At 52.0% G+C, this 6,245-nt stretch overlaps 2 non-coding genes across 2 annotated transcripts; both read right to left on the bottom strand.

Moving 5' to 3' along the window:
• Positions 1-420: 420 nt before the first annotated feature.
• Positions 421-492, bottom strand: TRNAC-GCA. The gene has a single exon. It is a non-coding gene; the product is annotated as a tRNA-Cys (tRNA).
• A 4,534-nt stretch (positions 493-5,026) lies between these two features.
• Positions 5,027-5,098, bottom strand: TRNAC-GCA. The gene has a single exon. It is a non-coding gene; the product is annotated as a tRNA-Cys (tRNA).
• Positions 5,099-6,245: the final 1,147 nt, after the last annotated feature.

Here is a 6,245-nt window from a genome sequence, read left to right on the forward strand (position 1 = left end):
GGTCCGAGTCTGCAGCAGGCCGGGAGCCTCAGACCAGGGCTCTGGCCTGCAGCCAGCATGCTGGGCTACCTGGTGCCCCACTCCTGTCTCCTGTGCCACAGCCCAAGTGCGATTCTATGGAACCCACAGAGGGAACCAGAAACACCCCCCATCTCTGCAGAGATGGTAGGGAAATGTGAATGTGAAATCTCAGGTTGGAGCAGATCGAGACCCAGAGGCTGCGGAGACCTGTGCCTTGTCCACTTGAGCGCATACAAGTCACTGTGTGAGCATCTCAAGTCCCCAGATTGAGACAGGGCCAGCGCGCTCTGAGGAGTCATGGGTCCAGAATTTGATCTGCTTCATCTTTCTTTGCCAGGTGTTCAGCCAAAGGGGACCAGGCCACACAGGACCCACCTGTGATTAAAAGTTAGTTAAGGAAGGGGGCACCCGGATTTGAACCAGGGACTGCTTGGTCTGCAGTCAAATGCTCTACCCCTGAGCTATACCCCCATAACTGGTAAAACACTGTATTATTAACACCTTGTACCTGTGTCAATACACCGGGCTCAGTTCAAGAAACCAGCCCCGCCTCTTCCTGTACCTCTTCTGTGTGCACCTGGCCGAGGACGGCCCGAAGCCCTGTTGACCCTTACAGGCGGGCAGACCCTTAAAATCATCCAGGTAACTCTCCCCAGCAGTTACAGTGTTCACCACCCACTGCACGCCAGGCACACGGGGGCGGTGACATACCCGTGACCAGGTGACAGCGCCTTCCCCTGTGCCGGGAGAAGGTGCAGAGCCCACGCTGTTTAATTACATAGAAGAACGGCCACGAGAACTTGTCAAGCGAAAGGGCAGGTTGCAAAACAGTGTGTGTGCATGAAATGACACATGACCTCAGCTTTTGTTCTGTGCTTTTGTTTCTCTTTCAAGCTTTCCATATTCAGCGTGTGGACTGTGTTGGGGGAAGAAAGTTACTTGGGAAAAATTATACTCTAGGAGACTCTCACTCCTGGGAATTTTTCCCTCTAAGACTCATACGAGCACAAAGCCTCACGTATATAGAGATTCACTGCAGGCGTTTTACTTTTTTGTGGGTTAGCAATAAACTGGAAACTACCTAAATATCCACCGACGGGGATTAGGTTACAAACACAGTATTATGAGATAGGCAGTGATGCAGCAGGAAAAGACAAAATAGGCCCAGAGCACTCTCACGGGAGGCTCGTAAACAAGATTGCCAAGGGCAGAAAGCAAACTGTGCGGCCTATGTGTGATGTGCACTCCTTTGGGCTTCTAAGAAGATTCCATAAACAAACAAACCAGAAGATTCCACATGTACATATCATTATATGATAAGAAAAATTATACACACATACAAAGGTATTTATGTATAAACATATATTAAATTTTTATTTATAAAATACATGACATATATAATGTGTTTAAATATACATTTTTATATTTTTAAATATTGTTATATACATAACACATGTGTATACACTTGTTATTTATGATAGATACATTTTATGTTATATATATTATCTTATGTATTGTAGATTAATATCTTATATGTTATATCTAAAATGTATATTTTTTCATTTTTAAAATGTTTTTTATTTATTTTTGAGAGTGAGAGAGAGTGTGAGTGGGTGGTGGGCAGAGAGAGAGGGAGACACAGACTCGGAAGCAGGCTCCAGGCTCTGAGCTGTCAGCACAGAGCCCGATGTGGGGCTCGAACCCACAGACTGTGAGATCATGACCTGAGCCAAAGTCGGATGATCAACCGACTGAGCCACCAGGCGCCCCTAAAATGTATGTATTATATATAACACATATATATCATATATAATCTCCTCTGGAAGGAAATAAACCGAATAGCTACTGCCACCGAGTGGTGGGGGATTCTTTGATTTTCCAGTTTACACATGTGATAACCCAGTGTCTGCACAGTCCCGCCTTCCAGGTACTGAGTGGCTCGAAGTAACCGAGAGAAAGCACTCCATCCTGATTCCACCCTGTCTCCAGCCCCCCGCCCCCCGGTTTGTCCTTCACACACAACCCCCGCGAGGCTGTGCAGGCATTTCTCGTTTCTGCCGGTCTTCAGCCGCCCCCCTCCAGTGCTGTCACTTTGGGTTCACACCCTGGTTGTCCACTGTCCACCCAGCTAGGATCCAAGATGTCCTTGGCTGGTCCGAGGGCCAAGGGCCAGCCCACTGCCTTCTTGGGACCCCGCCACCGCCCCTCAGCCACACCCCTGCCGTCTCGGCCTGACCCCTCAGCCTCCCGAGAGGCCCCTGAGACTTCAGGCTCCGGAACCGAGAGTACAGGAAAGACACACTCCAAGGGCTTAGAAACCGCATAGGAGTTCACCTCCCGGGTCAGCTGAGACCCACAATAAAGTCAAAAGGTGAGGAGGACATTTCCAAAGGGAGGCTTTTATATTGACAACGGAGGAAGGGACAGGCCCCGGCCACACACGGCCTCTCTCCTGTGCCAGGGAGGTGGCTGGACCAGGGGTGGGCGGACTAGGGGGCCCTGGGGAGGGCTGGGAGAGAGACACTCAATTCCGTGGGCCCCCAGGAGGGGAGGAGGCGATGGAAGGCCGCTCTGCCTGCTGTGGACCTCCTGACCCCCCGGCACCAGCGAGCCCTCTCGGGCTGGGCGGGGACCGCACTGGCCCTTTAAGGGCCTCCAGCACGTGAGTCTCTGTCTCACTGGCCAGAACTTGGCCTCGCTTACCTCCGAGGGAGGCTGGGATGTGTAGTTTCTCTTCTGTGAAGCCATGCGACAAGGAGGAGGCTAGAAGGGACACTGGGGTCGGGGTGGGGGTGCGGGTCCTGGAGCTCGGCCTCGCAGGCCTCTTTGTAGCCGCAGTGGGGGCGGGCTCTGTGACACGTTCCCGCTAAGCCTGAGCCCTGGAAGGATCCTTGTGTGACACTGACATTGCTGAGGAGGGAGGCCGAGGGGGGCAAGGAAAATACGTGTCAGCCTGGTACTAAAATCCTCCACTGAGCTTGGGGCTTCCCAAATATGGCCGCCCACACGTGAGGACGAGGGGAGCGCGGTGCGAGGGGTGCGGGGCCGAGGGGGGGGGGCTTCCAAGAAGGGGACCCAGAAGGGCGATGTGGGGGAGGAGCAGGAAGGGGAGAAGGTGCTCTCTCTCCGGGTGGGGGGTTGAAGGCAGAGGTGGGCAGGGAGCCGTGAAAGGGGGTCTCACAAGGAGAGGGAGAGGAGGAAGAAATGTCCCCACTGAACTGGGGGTCCCCAGAGTGGCCCCCAGGCTAGGACGTAGGGGCTGCAGGGCCAGAAGTAGTAATGGGATGACGCATGGAGGCTGCCACCAGTGGGGCCATTTTCTTTCTATTTTTTTTTTTGTATGTTGATTTATTTTTGAGAGGAAGAGAGAGAGAGAGTGCACACGCATGAATAGGGGAGGGGCAGAGGGAGGAGACAGAGGATCTGAGGGTCTGAGCAGGGATCCAATGGGAGAGCCCTGAGAAGGTGACCCCAGGAGCCCCCAGAGAGGTCATCTTCAAGATCGGAAGGTGTCAAAGTTCCAAATGTTTGTGAAACTGGGAGGCGGGGAGAGGGGGGGATACTAATTAAGAAATTCTAGTCTCTCGAGAACAAAGAGGAGTGAACTTTAATGAAAGAGAAACTCCGAGGCACATCGCTGGAGATAAAAGAAGTTTTGTCTTTTGTTCAGGCACTTATGTTGTTGGCTGATAATGGAAGACAAAGACAATTTGCGACCAGGGTGTCAGAGAGATTTTGCCAGCTTGTCAACGTAGACAAAGTCTGACCGTGCGGTCTTCAACGGCCGTTTCTCTGCTGCATTTCCCTGCCGTCCAGGGTAAAGAGATTGAGGCTTTCTTGGCGTCAAATAATTTATTCTGAGAGCCTGTTTTTAGCCCATCTACAGTCTAGACTTCTGTTGTTGATCTAGGCCTGGAGGATCGTGAAATGTCTTTTAGGGAGCTGGGAGAAAGGTCGTGAAAGGTGACTGGTGTAAGGGATCATCAAAACCGTGACACGCTTCTGAGTTACACACGGGGTCTCGGAGCTCACGAGTCCTGGGTTGTCTGCCAAAACGTGCACCGGCTTGTCCTCCAAACCACAGAAAGCCATTCCCTCCTTCAGCTGTGAGCTGGTGATGTGTGACTCGCTGGTCCCCGGTGCAGAAGTGTACTTGGAAGGCTGGAAGAGGACATAACAATTGTCTTATTAATGGTTTCTCACCCTAACCATGGGCTTGAACAGGTAGAGATTTCACCCTCTACAAACTCTCGGCCCCAGGAGGGTCTGCTTTCTGAGCCACAGATCCTGGCACTTTGGTTTGGAAAGAGAAGACCCCCCGGCCCCCACCCCGGGCACAGAGATTGCCTGGTTTGGGAAGGATTGAGGAAACTGAGGCAGAGACCGTTAGTGTCTCTGGAAGACACAGTCAATGTCGCCTTCCGATGATGTATACTTAGGGCTGAATGGGAGAGGTGCAGGGCAGACAGAGCAGGGCTGAGGCGGCCTGGGACTAGGAAGGCTTCCTGGCATCTCACTAAGGCTGGTCCTCAACTACGCTGCAGACCAGGAACCTCGGGGAGCCCTCACCCACCTGGGCTCCACCCCAGATATTCTGATTTCATTGGTCTGGGGTGAGGGCTGGAAAACGGCACTTTCACAGACTCACCAGTGATTTCCACTTCTGTTTTGAGTTAAGAACCCCCAACTCCGTTATTAAGCTTCACCATTTGCTGGTTCCAGGGGAGAAAAACTTTACATTGACGTCTAATAAGGAAGAGGAAGTTAAAAAAAATGCAGCACCATTTAAATTAGGAATAAATAGGGACAGGGTGCCTGGGTGGCTCAGTTGGGTGAAGCACCCGACTTCGGCTCAGGTCATGATCTCACGGTTCAAGGGTTCGAGCCCCGCATCGGGCTCTTTGCTGACAGAGCTTGGAGCCTGTCTTCGGATTTGGTGTCTCCCTCTCTCTCTGACCCTCCCCTGCTCATGCTCTCTCTCTCTAAAAAAAAAAAAGGAATAAATAGGGGGCACCCAGATTTGAACTGGGGACCTCTTGATCTGCAGTCAAATGCTCTACCCCTGAGCTATACCCCCTCCTGCTATGGGGTGACTTAATTAATATTCTTCACCTGGACAGCCACACCCAGACTCCCTGTAAAGCAATGAGCTGCTCCGGGACAGACAGAACCGCCAGGCCTGCTTCAGTGAGAACCCACCAAGCCGCTGCCAGCTACCCCCCAGGCCCCAGGTGTGGGCAGCAGCTTGGAGAAGCTTCTACACTGGCTGTTAGAATGGCCTGTGGGAGCAAATGCTGTGCCCTGCCTGGTGAGTGCCTAAAACACAGAACCCTGACCGGATTAAGTGTCTGTCTGAACCCACCTAATGCGGGTCTGACTTCCACAACCCTCGCAGGCTCACGGTTCGGTTCAGGGTACTTCCTCCTAAACTACAGTCTAGGGCACAAGAGGATTCTCCCAACTTCCACTTCTTCAGTTAATACAGATGGAGAATGACTGACTCCAAGAAATAGAAGTAGGTGGCGGAGGGGCAACCAGGTGGCTCAGTCGGTTGAGTGTCTGACTTCAGCTCATGAGCTGGAGCCCCGCATTGGGCTCTGTGCTGCCAGCTCAGAGCTTGGAGCCTGTTTTGTTCAGATTCTGTGTTTTCCTCTCTCTCTCTCTCTCTCTGCCCCTTCCAAGCTCATGTTTTCTCTGTCAAAAATAAACATAAAAAAAAAGAAGTAGGTGGCCAAGTGGAGTTAGGAATCCCCAAAAGCATGAACACACAGACCATCTCTCCTTACTATTGGGGTGTCCCCCCTCCTACCCACCAGCCTTTCCCTTGGAGCCCTGGAGGTCTTCTCTCCTGGCCGGGAGGCTGTAGAAACTCTTACTTCTACACTGATTTTCTACACTGATTTTTTAAGTTTATTTATCTATTTTGAGAGAGAGAGCAAGCACTAGCAGGAGAGGGGCAGAGAGAGAGAGAGAGGGAGAGAGAGAATCCCAAGCCGTCCATGCGGAGCCCAACCTGGGGCTCCATGACCCGTGAGATCATGACCTGAGCAGAAATCAAGAGTTGGACACTTAACCAACTAAACCATTCAGGCTTCCCTAAGCTGATTTCTACCATGACGCTAATGTCCTCAGGATTTCTCGTTTCTGCCCAAGAGGGTGGACTGCCAGGTCAAGTCGAAAGGACCAGTGAGCCTTCAAGAGCACAGAACTCCCCAGAGACCAGA

The sequence above is a fragment of the Suricata suricatta genome, chromosome 2 (assembly GCF_006229205.1).
Source record: "Suricata suricatta isolate VVHF042 chromosome 2, meerkat_22Aug2017_6uvM2_HiC, whole genome shotgun sequence".
NCBI lineage: Eukaryota > Metazoa > Chordata > Mammalia > Carnivora > Herpestidae > Suricata > Suricata suricatta.